The 22,101-nt window shown below is 42.6% G+C and overlaps 2 protein-coding genes across 2 annotated transcripts in view; both read right to left on the bottom strand.

The window, feature by feature from the left end:
- Nucleotides 1-22,101, bottom strand: part of GALNT9 (polypeptide N-acetylgalactosaminyltransferase 9) — a 410,584-nt gene that overhangs the window by 181,331 nt on the left and 207,152 nt on the right. The window lies entirely within an intron of this gene.
- LOC147649896 (uncharacterized) overlaps nucleotides 18,737-22,101 on the bottom strand; it is a 159,322-nt gene continuing 155,957 nt past the window's right edge. Inside the window, exon 9 of the mRNA XM_086855459.1 lies at nucleotides 18,737-21,752. The gene's annotated coding sequence lies outside the window, so the exon portion shown is untranslated. The remainder of the gene's footprint in view (nucleotides 21,753-22,101) is intronic.

A 22,101-nucleotide genomic window follows, 5' to 3' on the forward strand; every position in this document is an offset into this window, starting at 1 on the left:
AAATTCAGTCATGTCAGCTGGAGTCTAATTTCTCTTTCCCCTGTGGATTTCAAGTGTCTTTCTGAAGCTTTTTGGCATTAAAAAAAAAAGCAGAGGGGAAAAAAAAGAAAGAAGCAGAGTTTACAGTAGGAGTTCTGTACTTCCCATAGAGCTTTGTGCTAATAAATGAGGGGTGGGGGGTTTGATTGAAAGAATAAAAGTGAAAATTAGGATAACATAGACAGCACCTAAACCAAAGGCTTGTTCAGCCTGTCAAAATGGATATTATGCACTGATTCATCTCCGAGAATGAACATTATATACAAGACACAGGCAGAAATAAAAATTTTCATTCTGTCAATTTTGAGATTTATGCTTGTTTTCATTTCTTATTGAGAAGGGAACAAAACCCCCAAACCCTCAACCAAATAACCCAAAAAATAGAGCAAATAATTCCATAATCTAGAATAGGAGTCACTGTCCTGGGAGGTGGCAGAGGTGAGTTCAAATTCCAGCTCTGAATCATTTCAGCCTAAGCTCTGTCTGTTATTTAAGTGTACAGCTCAAGGAAAATAATAAAAAAAAAAAAGCCATGACCAAAAAAAAATCCATGACAAAACAGAAAATTTACATCAACATGGCCTGGTGGTTAAACCACACACCTACATGTGTGTTTGACAAATCCTTTGCAACAGCTTTTCAAAGATTACTGTTCTGCCTTGTCAAGATAGCTGTTAAATTTTCCTGAAGAAGTTGTCTCTTTCTGAAACCAAAGTTACATGTAGCTGAGAAATGTAAAGAACAGGACAAGAAAGGAGTTTTTCAGCTGTAGTAGGAAAAAACAACAGGCTACATTTGGAAAAAATATGGGATGCAATGAATCAGCAGCAATGGATTTTAATTAATGTGCCTGAATTCCACAATTTACCTTGTGCTCTGGTGAAAATAGGGCCTGAAAACTAAACAACCCAAAGAATTCTGGAATGCTGTTCTGATACAAGGATCACCAGGAGCTACTCAAAGGTCTGCTGACTTGCTGCTTAGGTTACAACACAAATTTTAAATTACTGTCATGATTAAAATTATTTGTAAAATCTTTTTTTTTTGCCCTGGATAATAATATTCATAATATCAAACCAGGAGAGTGCAAATAAATAAGTTTTAAATTAGGAAGTGGTACATCAGGCTTTTATGTCCTCCAACACTCAAGGCAATTTTCCAGTTCAACACAAATCTTAGAACTAAATTCATTCTGTTGTTGGATTTTTGTTGTTGCTGTTGTATTAAGAAACGTAAATTGTATTTCATTTCCATCAAAGTACCAATCAGTTTTTTGTTTCCTCAAGCATGGGTTGAATTACAGCCCCTTTTGCACTTGGATTTTGATTTCTGTGGGCTGGTTCAAAGAGCAGGCAGTGGAAGAGAAAGATGTTGAAATAAGATGGCAAAGTCAAGCATTTTCAGTTATGATACACAACAGCTGTCAAACTCTGCAATGCATATCACACTGCTAATCTAGGTTCACTGGGGTGATTACAGGAAATCACCATTTGAGGTAAATAAAATAATTTGCTAAAATCTATGTCACCTCATGAAGATGCAGACATTCCCATATTTTTGCAATTGCTTCTTAGCAAAGAAATAAATACTGATTTTACTAGGGAAAAAAGATATTAAGAACTCAATCTTAAACAATACTTTTGCTCTAGGAAATTGAAAACATCAACATTCAGCTCTTGTTCCTGTGACACAAAGAAGAACAAGAATCTTTCATCTGAAACAGTAAAGACTAAGAAACTGCAAATAGATATTTGGGAAGAGAGGAAAATGCCACATTTGAAACAAAAGCTTCTGTTCTTAAAAGACAGCAGATGAGAGTTAATTACTTCATAATGGAGAAAGTATTGAAGTATGAAAACAATCTGTATTTTTGAGAACTGTTCTGTGTCCACAAGTTAAGAGTTCATCACTAATGTTTTATTCATTTCTTTTAACACTGCACTAAATTCCTACAATAATTCATCAGCTTGAATCAGATCCCCTTGAATTTTCACAGATCCCAGTTCCATTCTGTGAAGTGTTGGAAGCAGATAACAAAACCAGTGTTTATATGGACATATCTGATGATAAACCAAGCTAACAAAACAGCCTCTTCCCTGCACCTGGGAAAGGCACTGAGGGCTCCACTAAAAGAACCCCTCAAATAAAGAAAAACAAGCACCAGGAACTTCTCAACCACAAAATCAGGAGCAGCCACTGTCTGGTTTTCTTACAGATTGAAAAGACCCCAAAACTCACCCCAGGTTCCTGCATGCATTAACAAAGTCAGCCATGAACCACGTTTTACTGCATCATTAAATTGACCAGAAGCCACAGGTTTACCATGGTTAGTACTAAACATACCCTTAAAGAGTAAGCACACATGCACACAACACAGAGTTTGTATTTGGAAAATTTAAGACCTGCAATAAAACCCATCCTTGGCTCGTTTCTGGAGGTCTCCTTGCCCCTTTGCAGAGATGACCTTGGAAAGGAAACACAGCGGTGTCTCCTCCCAGCCTGGCATCCACCAAACATCCCCCAAGGTCTTGCTTTGCCCTCTCTCAGCACAGCTCCCCATTTGCATCTGTTCTGTGATTCTTGGACACCTCTGGCATCAATCTCAGTAAAATAAGCTGCTGATACCCACAGGGAGTTCAGATTGCTGAGCCATGGCCCTTGGAGGCAGTTTCGCCTCTGTCATTGCTGTACTTTCTACCACAGGATTAGGCACTTCAGGAATCATTCACAACATGAAATGTCCACATTCACAAAATAAGTTCATTGCAGTCCTTCCTCACTGAAAGGCTTTCAAGTAAATATCTTCACTTGCTGAGGCCATTGGAAACCTCAGTTCATCCAAAATTCATCACTATAGAGCAGTGATTCAGGATGCTCCTCCCCACACTCCACTAGCTGAAGCCTGCTTTCGGTGCCTGTTTCAGAAGCATGGAAATACTAACCTAAAGTTTCCTTCAAAATACAATTTGCAAGCCCAGCATGTTATTTATTTATCAAAGGGAGCTGAAACTGTTTCCATATTTCCTTAAAATAAACATACTACGGAGTATTGAGTAAGTTTAACTACTGGTGACTTGGGTTTGACCTGCCCAGCAGCTCAGCTGTTAATAAACTGCTTCATCACCAATAAAAACTGAATTCTAACATCAGCAACTATTCTTATTGCAGAGGCTGCATGGATGGACCTTCAAAACCCCTATCACTGGAAAATTCTGCTAAACTAGCAGAAAATGCCCAGGCTGCCTGTGAGAAAATGGGAGCTAATTTATATGTAAACCCATGTAACACAGTGTTCATTCTCCAGGCCTGACTCGGGCTGATAAGCCCAAATAAGTGAGGGAGAAAAAAAGAAGAAGAAAAAAAAAAAAATCTCTTTTTTTAACATAAAATTAGCTGTTGAACATCCTGCTCGTTCACTCTGTGCCTGGTCTGAGCTCTCTTGTGCAGTGATACAGAAACCAGCAGCACCAGTGAGCAGCACTGGAGGCTGCAGGGTGTTCTGCTCCTCTCCTGTAACACAGGAGGGTTTGGAGCCAGGAGGATATCACACATCCAGGAAGGGAAGAGGTGAAATCAGCCACAGCAGCTGGAAAAGAACCTCATGGCTGCTGAGAGGGCTTGTCCATTCCTGCACAAGCCATGGGCACTTCCCTGGCAGGAGGGGAGGGATTCTGCAGAGAGAGGAGCCGCAGTGTGTCCCTGGAGGGACCCTCGGAGTGCAGCCCTGTGAGCCCTGGACATGGTGAGTGTCCTACTGCCCAGATTGCTTCAGCATCTTGGACAGTGATCCCTGCTGCTAATCAGTCCCCAATTATCTCTAATTATCGTTCTCCAATAATCTGTCAGTTATTTGTCTCTAGGAGCAGCCTTGGAAAACATCATCTGTGACCACTCATAGGCAGATTCTTTGTTTCAAATCTCTCACTTTTTCTCCTTTTCTACAGTTCCAGGCACTATTTTTTTTTTTTTCCAGGCCTATTTTTTTGTTTTATTTGCTGCTGCTAGAGGTTTCACACCTCACCTATAACTGTGCATCCCAGGTGGAATTCATTTCTCCAGCTCACACTGGCTGCTGTGAACAGATCTTCTGGATCTGTGAGAAATCTGAATACTATGAGGAATCCTAAGACAAATGTGTTTGTTTTTTTCCCATTTTGAAAGCCCCTGTAAAAACTTGATTTCCATTAAATTAATTTAAGCCATATATACTGTTTTTTCTTTACAATATTTTTCTTTGTTTGAAGCTATTGTTTCTTACATCTCAAAAAAAAAAAATATCAGTTAGAATGTTGGGGAGAAAATATTGAAAGCTGAATTATATTTTAAATATTGCCCTAAAAAATAGCATGATCACAGGTAGAGTTAAGCATGAGTTCTCTCCACAAAGTTTTGTACAGTGGTATTTTCATACCTTTCTCATCTAGGGCTATAACTGTCCCTCAGAAAAACCAATTAATCCCAAACAATACAAAACAAAATCCTGTGTCATGTTCAAGGAACCTGCTGGGACCTATCTGAGCTAGTGTAAGATAATTTAATGAGTACTCATTAAATTAACATCTACCCCCACAGCAAGTTCAGCAGTGAGAGATATGAGCAGAGGAGCTTTAAATGGCTTTTCCTGCTCTTGGAGCTCCTGCTGCCTCATCTGGTTCAGGCAGCTCCCATTCTGTGCCTCCACACTCTGGGGAAGCCCAGGCTGGCTGCAAAAGAGCTTCACAAGGCTCCATTTTTACTGCAAATTTCCAGTGTTATGAGGAAAAGAAGACCTGTTAGCCTCAAGCACAGCTGCCTGAGGAATTCCAGCTGTTTTCCCAAGGGATGTGTGCACAGAGCTGCACAGCCAGGGCTCCCACTGCCCTGAGCTGGAGGAGGCTCAGGGTGAGGATGCTCCCTTCAGCCACCAAAGCAAGGCAGGATGCTGCCTCACCTGCTCTGCAAGCATTGTCCTTGTTAATCCCTGATTTCCCAAATGCAGGACATTTATGGAAGGTGGTTTTCCAGTGGGAAAAACCCTTTGCTGCCTTGTAGGAGCCCTTGCCCTGTAAATGGCTTTTGTCTTACAGAGCCAGGCCAAAGCCAGAGGGATGTGGCTGAGACAGGGGTGCAGTTGGATCTTACACTGGGTTTCATGGGCTGCTCACTAATTACAAATAAATCAATAATACATAAATATTTTCCTTCTCTAGCAGGTGATTTAGATGCACTGGTAGAGTACTGTGGAGATCAATAGGGTTGTATCAATGATTTATAGCAATAATTTGATGGACAATAAGAAAACTCAGCCAGGTTTAGTGCTGATTCACATGCCCTGGGTAAAATGGAGAGAACTTCCCTTTGAACTCAGAACAGGTTTGTTTTCACAGCCTGCCATGCTGTTTGCTGTCTGGACAAGGTGCTTGGTTCAAAAGGCATCCACAGACACCAAGCACTGTGAAAAGGCAAGCTGCTTGATGCATTTTTAATATTCAGGTACTACAAAACAAGTTACCAGTGTTCAGGACCCACTAGGAAACAGTATCAGCCAAATGCATGAGGAATATAATGGCATATTAGGAGAGTCCATCACAATGTTAAGGACATTTTCTTTTACAAACCATTGCTAACACCTCATCTGGGCTCACACAGACTTTAGTCTCTGTCAAAGGAGCATCCAAAATTAAATTCATTCACGTGCACACAATCCTTCTGAATGATACTGAACTGTTTAAAGAAACAGTATGTGTCAAAGAGCTGTAAAATAAACTGAGTGGTGATGCTTAGGAAAGCACTCCCCATATGCCCTAAAAGTCCTTGGCTTTTGGAGAGCCTTAAAGGAGAAAAAGCATCAGCAGATGAATCTTGTTTAAGCTTTTTTTTATACCCAAAACAATTCAAAGGACTGCACTGTTGAGCTGGCAAGGAGTTAGTTCCCAATTGCTTAGGCCCTCAAGTCTGGGACCAGCTGCCAGATTTCTGCATTCAAAGTGCAGCAGCTCCAAAGTGTGGGACAGCTTTTGGGGACTGTGCTGTCATCAGGCACAGAGGTGGACCCTGCCAGGGAAACAAGGAAACATTCTAGAGAAACACTCACTGGACACGTACCTGCCCTTGCTACCAAACCTCCCTCAGAGACAGCATTTGAGCTTTTCCTCTGCCAGATTTTCAGAGGCTGTGCTGGAACAATTTGGGAAATAACGCCTGGGGCAGTCTTGCTAAGAACAAACAGATCCTCTAAGCACAGCCAGGACACAGCAGAATGGCACAGGGAAATCAAGAGACAAAACTCTGCAGTGAAATTCTGTAGACACAGCTTATCAAAGACTCGACAGAACTTCTGTTGCTTGGAGTAGGACTAAAGTAGTGACTTCCCAAATGATTCTCTCAAAGAACAAGAGATGAAGACATTTCTATCCCATGATGAGAATTTGGGGATGGAGGGACTTTTTTCTGGAAAATAAAGAACATTTTATCTCCCCTAGAATGACAGGAGATAAAATATCTGTGCACTTGTGTGGCAGTAGTACAAAAGGTTGTAAACAAGAGGTAGGAATAGTCTTTTCTCCCTGCTGAAGGCACAGGTTTGTTCTTGTTTGTTCAGCAGCAACATGGCAATCCTGTGTTCCCACTGACATGACTTTGCAAGTTGCAGCGAGCCTGGAGCTCAGGGCTTTGTGGCTCTCAGAACACCAACCCTAGGCACAGCACTAACCCTAGGCACAGCACTAACCCTAGGCACAGCACTAACCCTAGGCACAGCACTAACCCTAGGCACAGCACTAACCCTAGGCACAGCACTATCCCTAGGCACAGCACTAACCCTAGGCACAGCACTAACCCTAGGCACAGCACTAACCCTAGGCAGGTCAGAAAATATAACCATGGGCTGACCTGGTCCACAGCAGGAAGGTGTGGAGGGAGCCAGGTGCTGGCAGTCCTGTGCCCACCTTGGCATGACATTTTTGTTGCTCCCTACAGAATGTGCTGGTTTTGTTCCAGTGCTGTGTTTGCCCCAGGACATTTGTCAGGTTGGTGTCTAGCCAAGCTTCCTGCAAGGCTGTGGAAGCAGGAACTCTGAGGCCTGGATTGCTTTGCAATAATACTGCAGCATTTAGGCTTCTGCTATTGTTAAATCTGCTTTTATGAGAGGGCCATAAAGCTTGATGTGGTGAAGCAGGATTGCACCCAACAGGCGGGAGCAGTGCCCATCCTGGAAGGGAAGAAACAGAAGCCATGCCCACAAACACAGCTTAGGGTAAAAAGCAAGTCAGTCTGTTTAAATAAAGCTCACTGTGACACAGAGAGGCTGCTCTGTGACTGATCACTCCTTTTTCTGGAGAGAGCTGAATTACTGTAGCACTTGGGAAAAAAACTGTTTCACTGATTTCTACATGGGTGATCAGTTTTAGCAAAGACATACATATTTTCTGGCCCATATTTAGAACAAGAAAACACCAGCAGCGTCAACTAGCCCAGCTTATCCTAAATGCTCCTTCAAAACTCAGTGAGTTCTTCAGTTTAAAGAAGAAATACAGTTTAAAGGAAATACAGACTGCCAGGCTAGATGCCTCTCACACATACACACAGTTTCCATCCGGAATGGTGTCCCAAACCCCTGCCTCAAACCAGACCTAGGACAAGGCAGCACTGATTTCTACACACCTTGCAGTCCCCACTGTCCTGTTAGGCCAAGCCCCAGGCTCATGACAGCAAAACCTCATAGTCCCAGGTCAAAACCTGCCCAGACAGACCTGTCAGCCCCTGCCACCTCAGACCATCAGGCACTACACCACTCACCAATAGGAGTGTCCAGGTTTGGTACTTTCTATCCTTTACCCAAGCTATAATTCCTATCCAACAGCTCTTCCCAGTCCTAAATCCAATCATTGTCTAAATGCAGTCAATGCCTCTAAGGCCCAAACCCCACATTCAACCATATTGTCCCCAAGAAGAAGCAAATCCAACACCAAAGCTAAGCTGGTTGCTCAACTTATTTGGCAGACTTCTATCACAGTCACACTTCTGCTGATTCTTTATCTCAGTATTTCTCCTCCTGCCTCAGGAATTCATAGACACAGAGGAGCTCATTGCTTTCACCAGCTGTGAAGGAACATGAATTACTTCCAAAAAAGAGAAAGGCGTGGGCTGAACAGGAGGAAGCATCCTGTTCTCTAAAGGGTATTTCCACTCAGCTGCTGAATCAGGGAACACTTTCAAATTAGTGCTGCCACTGTTTGGAACACACATCTTAAATTATATTGATTTCCAAGATGATGAGCTAATTTGTTGAATACTTTGCCACTTGCAGTGTTCTACATGGAGCTGTCATCGTCATCTTTCCAGTGGCATTTAGAAAGGCACATTCTGGAGAAACAAGCTCTCAGGGAACTTGTGAGTTCCACCTTCCATTGGATAATGGCCACCTTCCATGGTTCAGCTACAGCCCAGGAACACTTAGACATTAACCCACCTTTGTGACATTTGTACCGAGCTGCATGTTCATTTGGATCTTCACAGTTTCCGTCTCTGAGAGACTCGTGGCAGCACACAACACACCTGAGAGCATAACTCACTTGCAGGACAAGACATCACAAGCCTACACACTGATATGTGTGGGCTTCACATGCCTACACACATCAGAGACCAGAAGAGCCTTGTGCTCTCTTGTCTCTACAGGTGAGGCAGGTGGAGCACAGGCCATGGCTGTCGTCACAGCAATCTGCACCCTTCATTTCCCTTTGCAGAGCAAAGGAGCCACTCCTGACACGGGAGATGAAGGGATTTGTAGCTCTGAGCTACAGGCAAATCCTTGAAGCTGAGATGCAGAGCATGGAGTTAAATATATTTAAAGTATTTCTGCACAGCAAAGCCACGCCTGACAAAGCAAAAGCCCAGGAAGCAAGCACTACCTCAATTATGAATGATAGTTCTCACCAAAAACATCTCCAAAGCATGGAATATATACCTCCCAAATCTGATGTACATTTCAACAGAAACAGCTGCTGCCATCAGGGATCACTAAAGGAAGATACCATTCCAAGGCTACTGGCAGCCTTAGCCACAGCACATCTCTACAAAGCTTGACACAAACAGGGCTCTTAATTCCAGTCCTGTCGTCTCTGTCATCCTGAGATGACTGCATTTCCAACTGCACAGGGAATTCAAAAGTTACCCCCAGCATCTGCTTCTTGACTGTCAGGAGCCATCCAGCGAGAGGCCTTGCTGTTTGCAAGTTTCCTTACAATTTAACCTGGCTCAGGGCGAGCAGAGATCAGCTCATTTCTTTTAATTAACCACTCTAGGCACTGATGTGCCCAGGCCAATGCAGTTGCTGATGGCAGCACACATCAGCAGCTCTGGTTATTCTAACCTAGATGAACACGTGAAACAGTTTGACAAGAATTGTGCTGTCAGAGGATTTACCCAAGAGGCAGCTGCATGGCTGGGCTCTGGGTTAGATGATAGCTTGAACAGAAAAAAACTTGCTCAGAAGAAAACATTTCCAAGTGACCTATAATGCAAACATGATCATTTCTCAGACAAAAGCATGCAAGGGAGCTCATAAAATACTGCTCTCCTGCTGGGCACAGCTAAAGCTCCTGGGGTAGTTGCCTTTTACACAGAGTGCCTAAAGGCAGCACACAAGTGCACAGTCAGAGGCATATTCCCAGGACTAATTGATTGGAAACCTGCTAAGACACAACTTCTTCTGAATTGACCAAAAATCCATGTGAGAACATGACATTTTTTTCCAGTAGGAAGGGATTACAAGAGTCAGAGACCAGTTTTTATTTATACACACAGAAGCACAGTGTGCACGCACACGTACACCCATCACTATAAAAGTGTCTCTCACAGCCTAAAATTAAAGATTAGTTCAGGCTTTCTTTAATGTGGCACTGACTCCTGACACTTCCTTTGTCAGTGTTATCAAGCACTCTGGATTTACTGCAAGCAGGAGCTGCCAAAACCCTTCTGCTCAAACTCTCAGCACTCCCTTGTGCAATTCCTGCCAATCCTTTTTCCACAGAAGACAATGACACCTCAACCCACATCCACATCAGGACCCCAATCCAAGAGCCAAAAGGAAAGGGTTTTCCAGGCAAAGTAACAGATCAAACAGAAACAGAACAAATCCCTCAAAGAATTATCTCTGCACAGAACTTTCTGCCGGCAGCAACCCCCAGTTTACAAAAGGAAACATCTTGCTTGGATCGGCTTGGAAAGAGATGATCAGCCTGGTGCCTGGGTTGTGCACTGTGCAAAACTTCTAGGATGCTTAGCTTTCCACAAGTATCTGTTTTCAGAGCAGACTTGATTTATGGTGTCATTGACATTGCATGGCAGCATTACAGCAGTGGGGGACAGTGACAAGGCAGCTCCAGAGCCTGACCACTGCAGGAGCCCCAGGAATGCTGCAGGAGCCCCAGGAATGCTGCAGGAGCCCCAGGAATGCTACAGGAGCCCCAGGAATGCTGCAGGAGCCCCAGGAATGCTGCAGGAGCCCCAGGAATGCTGCAGGAGCCCCAGGAATGCTGCAGGAGCCCCAGGAATGCTGCAGGATGAAGTATGCACAAAGCTGGGAGAGAACACAAGGAGCAGGATGGCATCTCTAAAAAGGCATCAGTACTACTACTAGCATCCTGTTCTGTTATTCAAGACCTTGTTCAAGCACATCTTAATGATGCAAACCCCAAGATCAAGGGTATAATGCCCCACATCGAGTTTCTGAAAGTTAGCAGCACTTTCTGGCAATGAACCAGTGATGATGCACAAACATCTCAGTGATCCAAGGGCAGCTATCAGGGAAAATCACCACTAAAGCAGATGAAAATATGTAACTATCAGATATACAGAGGTAGACTCAAACCCTTGAAAATTCTATTACTTACAGCCAGTGTAACTCCCAAACAATTACTCCTACTAATATCCTTACCCTATTTCAAATATTCAAAATTTAGACATTTGCCCAAGCTCATCACTCAACTGGTAGTAAAATTAATTTGTATGCTATATGCACCTCTAAGTGATAATTCCAGTTATAAATATCAACATGCATTCTGCCACACTGAATTTGATATGCATCAGTGATCACATGAATTTGAAAGTGGTTTGTCTCAGCATCCATCATAATTTGGAGTCCTCAAAAAGAAAAAAAAAATTGTATTATAAAACTTTTGCTATTTTGCCCTGAAATTTGTGGTAGCTGATACCTGTCTCCCTGCAACAGACATACCAGCCATACTTTCCTTAACATTTTTTCCTGGTAAGTGCAGTTGTCCAACAAGAACTGTAAAGTGATCTGTGCTCATCTTCCCTGGCTACTGCAAAAATCAGGTCCTTCTGAAACAAAGTCCTCTGCAAGATGAAATTAAACACAAACTTGTGGGCTTAATTATATTACTTTGAATGGAGTATTGATTGTAGCTAATTTTATCACCCATTTGAGGGTTTGCTTGCTGGCTGGCTGGCACTTTGATAAATGGGAGCCAGTGGATATCTGAAGAGGGACTGATATTTATAGCTCAGAAAATATCACCACGAAGTTTACAAGAAATAGCCCCCCCTTTACTAACAATCACAGGAGCAATTATGTTTGGTGAGGAGTAGGAACACCTACTGTAAAGCAGATGGTCAGCTCAGAAAGTCTGGTTACCTCAGATGGCATTTTCCAACAGTCTTTACAGCTCAGGTGAGTTTGGCCACTCCATGAGCAGCAGCTGCCACTTGGCATTTTCAGCAATGTCCCACTGCAAAGGTCCCCAAGACAATCAGGCCATTTGGTCAGGACAGTGACCATCCCAAGGGTGAGGGAGAGACACGAGATAAAGATTGTTCCAGGAGCCAAAACAGCAGTCTGGATTTCAGCATCAAATACTGAGGCTGGCTGTTTGTCAGATTTGGGGAATTATTGTTATCCTTTATATTTTCATAACTGCAAGTGAAGTTTCTATGACTATAGAGAATCACAGTCATCAAAAATAATTTGTTAAAACATTTTACTCTGTTATGCAATGTGAACAAAAGTGCTGTAATAGTGAGATTAATTTCAGACACTATATGCATTTAGGGCCACCAAATCCTAGTATTAGGACAGTGTCTTATATTTAATCCAAATCTTTCCTTTGTAGACCATTATACTCAGCTCAATTTGCATATCAATCCACTTAATGATGTCCAACAGCTATGACTGAAACTGATAAATGAGGAAGGGGCCACAAGGCACAGAGGTGGTGGCATAGCTGTGCCATGAAAATAACCACCTGATGATTGATTAGGCACAACTTTGTTTTTGAGTGAAAGTTATTCACACACATAACCATTTCCATTGCAAATATCACAAGGATTATCACTCTTATTACACAAGGATTATACTTATTATAATTCTTTTAGTCACAATAGCAGGATTATCATATCAATTTGCCTGCCTCCCCTGACTTTCTGGTTCTAATGAGCCATCTGGGTGACCTCCTTCTCCACAGCTGCCCTGGCAGCAGCTTTTTAACATACAAAGCCAACAATAAAGTGACTGCACAGAGCTTCTGCCAATGGAAAGGAGGAGAACAATGCAAAAACAAGTCAAACAAGCAAAAATACTCACCAGCAATATCCCTACACACCCGTGCCTGGCACATTTCTTGCCACAAAACCACAGCAGAGTGGTGTTTGCAGGCAGAACATCCCTGGCAATAGCAGGCAAGCAGTGCAGGCAGGGAGCCCTCAGAAAAACAGGCACAGCCATCCTACAGCCCACCATGGATCATCCACCGTGACCACTCTGACAGAAACAGGCTTGACAGCAGATGACTGAGCTCTGGTGGAAAACATGAAGCAAAATAAAGGGAGGAGGGAGACAACAGGAAAAAAAAAAATAATGAGATTTTTAAGAGAGATGGGGAGAAGTGGGGGAGAAGGGTACTAAATTCAGAAGTTTGAAAGAAGATGAAAACTGCAGAGGAAAACAGAACAAAAAAATTAATATCAGAAGAGTCAAAAAAAAGCAAATGAAAAAAAGGAGAAGAAATGACTAAAGGAAAGAATTAAGGAGCTTAGTGCAATAGCTTTATTATTCTCTGAAAGCTCCTTTAGTACTAATAACAAGGGAGATTAAGGGTATTTCTTTCAACTATCAAATTTAAGAAATATTTCCTCCTACTATCTTTCATTCCAAATCTAATTTCCCCAATCATTAAATCAGAACTAGGAAAGACTTTCATATAAGACTAAAACTGGGATGAAGTCTGGAATAGGCATCAAATAGCAGCATCTTGAATAAGGCATTGTGGTTTCTGAGGAGATTTTTGTTTTCTTGCTTATTTGCATTTTAATATCAAACAGACTTTGAATTCTGAAAATAAAGGCAGTATATTCCACCTGTGTTGAACTCCTTCCCTTTCCAAGATGCATCAATTCTCCCACTGAAGTCAGGAAAAAGAGCTTCCACTGAAGGTACAGAAGCAAAGCCACCAACCCTGTCACAGCAGGACTAAATCTGCCTTTGAAAACCATGGGCTGCAGCTGGGTCTCTCAGATCTATTTCCCAGGAGATTTCCTTGCTCAGCAGCTCTGAGCACAGACATGGAAGGGTTCACAGGTGAGTCTCTCAGAGCCCCAGTATCTCCTGCAGAAGCTGCATTTGGAGCTCCATCAGAAAAACTTAACAGGGTGAGGCAGGAATATTGGCCAAATATTGCCATGATGTGGGAAATTATGACACCAAGTGTTTTCTTCAAATTGAACAAAAATGAAAGGGTAGATTTTCTGATAAACAGTGGGGAAAGTATTTTTCTGTTTCAAAATGTAGTTATCATCTAAACATTTGTGAAGGAAATGGAGGCACTGAAGATCCAAAAAGTCTTTGGCATTCTCAGGATTTCCCTGCCAAGGCAAGGGCAGGGCCAACTGCCCAGAATCCTGCTACAGAAATTTAGGCTGGAGGAATACTACAGATGTACAAAAAAAAAACCCCACTGATCTCCAGCTTGGACCTTTCAAAGCCACGTTTTTCACCACCAGTTTCCTCATTTGTATCTTCACCTTTTTGCCCCAGAAATGCAGCAGGAAGTCCAGAGTGTTGGAGCATGCCAGTGGAACTCACAATAATTTGACCCTTAGCCATTTCCTGAGATGGCTCCTCTCCTTTTGGAGAGTCATTTTTGAAGACAAACTCCTCTGAAGCAATAGAAAGCATATCCATGACTGAAGAGTTTAGGCCAGTCAATAAAATTAATGGTTTCTATATTAAAACAAATTAAATGCCAGAGTGCTGTGCTCATCACGTGAACATGCTCAGGCTCATTAATAGAAACTGGTCGATTCCCCTGAAGTACATGCTGGGGTAATAGAACAAATGCATTTGTACTGACAGTCATTGGTAAATGGCTAATCAATCCCTCAGTGCTGCTTAATTAGCGACTGCAGGAGACCCTTTTAATTGGCATCTGATACTTGATTCGAACAGACAAATAAAGTGCCACTCAGCCCTTTATTGCCAGTGAACCCCTTTTTTTTTTTCCTATTAACTCCATTGTAGCTCCTGAAGAGCATTCCTGAGAACCAGACCGAATTACCAGCTCCCTGTCACAGCCTAGCCTGGCACCCTGAAGTATTTTATCATGATTTCAGTGCTGATGTTGCATTGAAACACTGCAGATGATCTGCTGCTTGCTCAATATGGTTTATATTAATACAAGTTGTAGACTGTCACTGTTCAGAGAGTAGGTAGTTACAAGCAATGCATTGGTTACATTATAACTGGAATAATTTATTATTGAGCAAGCAAGTTCAACAAGCACTATAAAAATCAATTTATAATTTTTATGCACTTCATCCGGGCTGAAAAATGGTTTTGTTCTCCACTATTTTCTGACTAGACCTCTTTGACAGAAAAAGGGGGAATAAAGCTTTTAAAATTGCTGTTCGGTCAGCAATGCACCCTGGAAATCGAGATTAAAGATGACAGTTTTCAGATGCATAAGTTATGCTCGCTTTGTTTTATGAACCTAAGGCCACCACGGTGCCAGGCAGTCCCTTGGCAAAGAAAATCATCCAAAGGTTAAAGAAAGAAACATGGTTTGATAGAGTCAGCCAAAAACATAGGTGACTTGCATTAGCTGAAAAGCTATTCCACTTCTGTTTTCTCCTTCCAATCACTGATTCACAAAAGGTAAGCTGGTGCTTATTAAAAGTTTCAAGAGCAGTTTTGGAGGAATTAAACAAGGAGTACTGAAATCTTTAGTGGCTGTGCCTGCAATTTCTATGCAAGACACAAACCACACACCTCCCCAGTAGCATGAAATGCAATTAATAAAGTCCTGGGAAGACTCAGTGCTCCAGTTCTGATGGAGATTTAAAAGTGCAATGACAGATTGTAAGAGTTAGCTGGGACTCACACCCTTAAAGACCTTGTTAATACTGGCAAGATTTACTTTGCACGTGTCCAGCTGGTCAAGGTAAAAGGAGAGTTCATCATCCCTATGGACAGGAGAGGCTCGTTTGCATTGTGCCACCAGGCCAGGCAGAGAGAGGGAGGCACAGGCATCTGGCAAGAGCCTGCTCCAGCAAAGTTTACTCAGTGTGACACCAGGACATCAACCTCTGAAGGGGATCCCACCATCACCAGCCCTGAGCTGTTCAGGGAGTAATAAATGTGTCACCAGATTGCCCTGCTCAAAAGCAGACACAGCTGCTCAGTTCTGGGGTGCTCCTTGTGCTGTGCTGCATCTACAGAATTACCAGTCACACCTGCCAGGATCCCAGCCTCCTGTCACCACCACTTAACACATTGCTTCACATCACACACACATTTATTAAAAGGGCCTCTGAGTTATCCTTAGCAATGATTAGCTTTGATAAAATGCCCCCTGTTCACAATCAGCATTTAGCCTTGTGATTTATCACTAAGCCAATTTATCATGTTACAATCACCCTCTAATACTTTACAGTCTGAACTGTTGTGCAGTTTAGAGTTACACGTACTCTGATGCTATTTACTTCATTTTTGTAATATCCAGCCTCTTAGAATCATGCATCCTGGGAGGCTGTTGCAGCATCCCAGCAGTGGAGAAGGTGAGGAACACAGTGCAAAGCCAGTCACACACATGACATTTCCTGCTGGACAGGAACTATTGCTTTCTGCACTGTGCAAGGTCACAGTCCCGTGTTTCAAATTGGCTCCTTAAGCCAGAGGGAAAGGGCATGAGAAGACACTGCTTGAAAGAACAAGTAGCTCCACAAAAAAAACCCCAAACTTATTTTGCAGGTAAAGGAAGAAGTGTATGTGCTGGAGAAACTTTGAACCCAGAAGCTGGTGGCAGATAATACACAAAAGTTCAGGCTTTGCAGGATCATTTATCACCTGTGACTGTGCCTTGCAGTGAGAAAATTCAACCTGTGTGAAGCATCAGCACTGCTTTTCCTCTGCACAGGAGGGTGATACCTCCCAGAGAGTTTGAGCAGTGGATTTTAAATGTTCTACCTATCAAACTATTTAATACAAAGACATATTTCAGAGAAGCTTAAAACATGAAAGATATAGGGGAAGGTTCCAATTTGAATTAACCAAGGATCTTCCTCCCCCTTCCTACTATCCATAGGTTTCCTCTTATTCAAATCCACCATGCCTGTAGACTTCAATGTGGGATGAAATACATCTTCTTATGGGAAGGAAGGGATACAATCATAATTTAGAAAATTTTGATTTCTTTGTTCACCACCAAAGAGAAGCACGAATGTTTTGTCTTAGAACATTTAACAGAGGACAGGAGATGGGCAACAGCAGCAGTGAATAGGAAGGAAGAGAATTTCAAAGAACAGAGAAATAAATGGAGCTTAAGGTAAACAAGCTATCCTTTAGAAGAAAGGCTGGCACTTTAGAAGAAAGTGATTAAGAAGGTTTTGGAGAAAAACAAGTACAACTGTATATATCTTTATTTTCAAGTGGAAATTTCTGCTTCCTATTCCAGCTCAGAAGCTGAACCTTTATCACTGAAAGCAGAAAAGTTACGTTTTGGAAGCGTTGCTGCTTCGCCCAAGGAAATTACAGTTTGGCTGCTCTGTGTTTTCACTTCCTTCTGAGGACCAGGACTCAGGTGGACACAAACATTAAAGATCACAACCAAGAAGACAGAGTTATTCTTAGAGGAGTCTCCCAGCTCAGTAGCTCCAGCCATAACAGAGATGAGAAAAATGAGTTCACTAAAGGGAAATGCCTATGAAATCCTACCAGAGCCTATTGTGTAAAGAGCAGTGCTTAGTCAAGTCCCTTTAACTCACAGAATGAGACATTTCTGCTGAAAGGCATCCAGCCAGGCTGGGGAAACACAGCTCTCCCCTGCTTGCTGCCTCATCAGCTACAGCCAGACCAAAGGGAATGTGTGTCTGTTCTGCAGGGTGTCCCTGACTCTGACAGGGCCTTCCAGCAGAGCCCTCCCCATCACAGACACATCTGCCAGCTCCAGCCTCCTTGCAGAAGAGATACACACACAATTAGAGTTGGGCATTATTTAATGAATGGCATCCCCAAACTTCATCTCTGCCTGTGTCCTTTCCAAATCAGCTCAAGGGTTGTCTCTACAGCTGCACCATTTAGATGGCAATGGAGCAACAATATGATCAACACCTGAAGGAAGGCTTGAACAGTCTGAAAATGCAATTATGCCAAAGCTGGGCACAGATCTGTACCAATTTCTTCCCCATCAGATCAGAGAGAGCTCTGCTTTCAGGCTGTGCAAAGTAATTTCCTCCACCCAGCTTTCCCCCAGCAGAGCAGTGATGAACTCCCCAGCTCCTGAGGGAATGACTGCAGTGCAGCTGGGAGATGCAGCTCTAGGATGCACAGGCACATGTCACAGCTTTCATCTGGCTGCGAGCTGGGGAGCTCCAACTCCTGAAACAAACCACTGGGTTCCACCTGGAGCCACAGATATTTTTTATTCAGCACCTTGGAGATGGCACCATCACAAGGGCCCTCAGGATCTGAGCTGTTTAGACCAGAGCCAGCTGCAGGGCTGCTGCATCTCTTCCATCTCACCTCTAAATACCACATTAAACTTTGAAGAGCAATGACAGACCAGCACTGTTCTGACACTGAGACATTTCAGCTTTGAAATGCACTTTGCCCTGACAGCTTTAGCCAGGAAAGGCTGCAGAGGGGGGGAATGATGCTGCATACAAAGAGGGATTTGTCTGTCACAGAATTAGGGTCCATGTAATTTAAAGTCATGCATACTTACACTGCCTGGATTTTGTTTTTATACTTTCCAAGGGCTTTTTAAATGGCTCCATGAAACATTTAGGGGAAGAAAAATAGCCTGAGATCTGGACTCTCCAAGATATTTTAGCATTAACAGATTAGGAAATTACCCAGGGAGGGTCAGAAATCATTCCCTAAGTAGTCTCAAAGGTAATGAAATAAAACCAACTGAAAGACAAATAGGAACATGAAGACCTGAATATCACTATTTCTGCTTTAATCGGATTCCTGAGAGACCTAAATCTACTAATGCTAAATAGCAATAAACAATAATAGCACTTACATGGACCTATTCAACTCTGAGGTGTTATAGGCACTCATTTGTGAGTGCACAGCACATCAAAGAGATAGGTACTATTCTTCTGTATCACCAATATTAGCTAAAATTGGAATTTTTGTTCCAGAAGAAATGCTCTTGGAGTGTAGTTTCTCTTCCAAGCCATAATAATTCTTCGAAAAGCTTAATTTCATGGGCATTTTTAAACACACTTGGCTTTATTTTAGCTGAAAAATAAAGAAAATAATTGATGCCAATATCAGGTCTGCTCCACAATGTTGCAGCTCTAAAAGCTGATCCTCTTCAGATACTCTATTTTTCTTTCAAAATCTAGTTTCACCCAACTGCCACATACTGCAAAGCTGAATTCTGATAAAGCTGCATTTTCTAGAAGAGAAACGTGCTGGTCAGGAAGAAACTGCTGCAGCAGGAAGGACCACACACAGTCACACACACAGCTCCTCATTTCCCAAATAAAACACAATTATTACACCATCAAAACTTGACAATCAGCTTCACAAATTAACAAGGACGAAAAAAACCTTTGGTTGTGTGGGGACCACAGGCAGCAGAGCAGCATGATAATATTGTCCACAAAAATTGGCTACCACAGAGGCTGACTTCGAGTCACCCAGCCAAGCTAAAGCCAAGCCATTATCCCCTGTCACAGGGAATTCCTTCTCTCCAAAGCACTTGCCCACCACATGATTGGCTTGCAGTGATTAGCCTTGGGAACCATTCACTTCCACGAGGCTGATTCAGAAGTTATTAAAAACACACACACTCACACAAATTAGCCTGTCTTAATTATGTCTTCATCAATGCAATCAACAGTGGCTGGAACTTTTCAGCTTGCCACCTTGTGCATCAAAGGAAATGCAATCCTTCAGGCAAAATGTTTACCAGGCTGAACAAGCCAGAGCGGTGGGAAACCAGTGTCACATGAAAAATTAAGAGCCATGGTGTTTCTAAAAGCCTTCCAGCAGTGGGGGAAAAGCAATCAAAATGCATTAGCAGAGGAGGGTGTTCACACCTCCCCCCAACCCTTTTTTAAGCTATAAAAGCAAACTCTGCATGAGCAAAGCAGATAAAGCTTGAATGGGCAGGATTAATTAGAAAACAAAATAGTAATGGGAAAAGCTGCTGTGCTTTCTTTTTTTTTCCCCCTGCAATTTTCAGTTCAGTAAGTGGTCACTTACAAAACTCAAACAAAGCACTCAAAAAACCCTACCATAGGATGACATCTCCTTGTCTTTCTCTGAGTAATGAACCTATTTTCTTCTTCCTTGAAGATAAGACAACTTTTGACTATGAGAAATATCGGAGAAAGTTTTCTATTATACGTATAGGTCAGCTAGAGTACAGAGGCAGAAAATTGCAGTACAGCAGTGATACAAAGTTGTGGAAGATAAGTTTTCCAGATGCTCTGCTACACACTCTTCTCAAACTCTAGCATTTCAAGGGCAGTTTCTGGAACTGCCAAGAGATAAGAAAAGTCTCTGATTGGAGTTGTTTGATTTGGTAGATAAAGGAAGGAATGGAAAGGGGAGTAGAAGAAGAAAAAAATGGAAACATCATTTTTCGGTTCCAGTCCAGGGGTAAGTGAGGATGGGGAGGGAGAAGCCTGGCCAGGAGGCACCATGGGCTATTTGCTCAATCTAGTTGGCACTGACCCTGAAACTTCAGAACTTGGCACTTGTTCCCTGAAGCCAATGGATACCGAGCACATTTCTAACACTGTGCCCATGTTCTTGGCCCTGCCAGGAGGGTTTGAAAGCCAGGTGTCAAATCTGTTTAAGCAACAGATGAGTCAAGGATTTTGTAACACAGAAAGCAAGACTGGGTGACACCAAGGCAGAATAAGAGGGGGCTGATTAGCTGTGCCACAGCATCTCTGTTCCACAAACATCATCCCAGAGTGACAGGGTGACACGAGAGATGGGGCAGAATTCTTCAACAATAGCAAAGAAAAGAAGAAACTTAAATTCCCTGTCACTCAGCTGTAAGTGATCTCATGAAGTGACAAGCAGATTTCCCAAAGAAAAAGCAAGGCATGCCTCTGTCTGAATAAGGACCAGTAGACTGGAATGCAAAAGAATCTTGTGAGCACAAATGCTGAACTGGAATAATCACCTTTTCTAGCAAAAAAAACAAAAAAAACCCCAAACAAACCAACCACCAGCTCACCAAAATTTTCTAGCAAAGCTTGTTTCCCTGGCCAGGCAGCAGCAGCAGCAGCACTGCCCCAGGGCAGCACTCTGGGCTCAGCAAAGGTCAGTCTGCAGCCCAGCCTGGATGGATGGCTCAGCTCTGCTGGAGTGTCCTTTCTGCCAGGACAGGGCACAACTACAGCTGGAAACACTCTCTGCTCTTGAATCAAGTTCTCTTTTCCTAACAGATGGATTCTGATGGACAAACTTCCACAGAACATCTCCAAATTACTCCCTGCATTAGGGCAATTAGTGGACGAGTCCAGGGCTGACAGAGCTGGATCTCTTCCAGAATCTTCCAGTCAAGCAAATCCAGCCCTCTACACTTAATTAAACTGCAAGTAAAGTGCTAATAGGTTTGTTTCATCACCAGGGTGCCCCACTAGTCCAGAGTTTTGCTTCCAAATGACCTAGCCAGAAACCACAGGCATTCAAGTGATCTGTTATTAGCAGTATTTATCACTAGGCAGGTATTTCAGCCACCAGCTCTCAGAAGTCTGCACGATGGCAATCTGGAATCTACAGCAGCCTGTCAGGGCTTGGGGAGAGGTCTCCAAAGCAGGGCTGACCCCACCCTGCCCCAGCAGGCTCACCTGGCTCCTGCCTGGCCCATACAGAGGTCTCACACAAATATAGAATATGTACTATATCATATAGAGCATGTAGCTAATTAGAGAATGTTTTCATTTATGTGTTAGCAACGTGAGGTTTTTTTGTTTTTTTTTCCCTGAGAGACTTCTCTGAGCCCTGTTTCTGAGTACATTCACTGCTTTCACAGAGGCTGTTCTGAACTCAGCCACTGCCTGTGGAAGTTTCATTTCCTCCAGTTTATCTGATTTCCCTTTCACTCAGGTACACATTTGAATTGGCTCAGAAAGCTACACATGATTCTGGGAAGGACAAGACAGTTTGGGGGATTCATTTTAACACTAAGTAAGGGCATCTTTTCATTAATTATCTTCTTGGAACTATTCACACATCAGCAGCTCATGACCTGTGTAAATGAAAACGAAGGATTTGCTTTCAGTTTTCATTCATTTTAATTCAGAGCCTGTAGTCTGATCAGTGTGGTTTGAGATAAGCCACAAACACTCCACAAATTTATTTACAGTGACAGATATTTCTAATGTTGATAGCTCTCACAGGTACTTTGCATAGCAATTGCCCTTTGGTAAAAATAAAAATAAAATTTAAACAAGAGACAAAAGGAAAACTAACAAAGTGTCACTTTGGGCCACTTCCAATGCCATGAATTACACAAGGCCGAATTCAGCTGGAACACATCCCATAAGGATGCATTAATTCCACACACTTCAAACCTAGCAACGTTGGACAGATTTATC

Source organism: Cyanistes caeruleus, chromosome 18 (assembly GCF_971803275.1).
Source record: "Cyanistes caeruleus chromosome 18, bCyaCae1.hap1.1, whole genome shotgun sequence".
NCBI lineage: Eukaryota > Metazoa > Chordata > Aves > Passeriformes > Paridae > Cyanistes > Cyanistes caeruleus.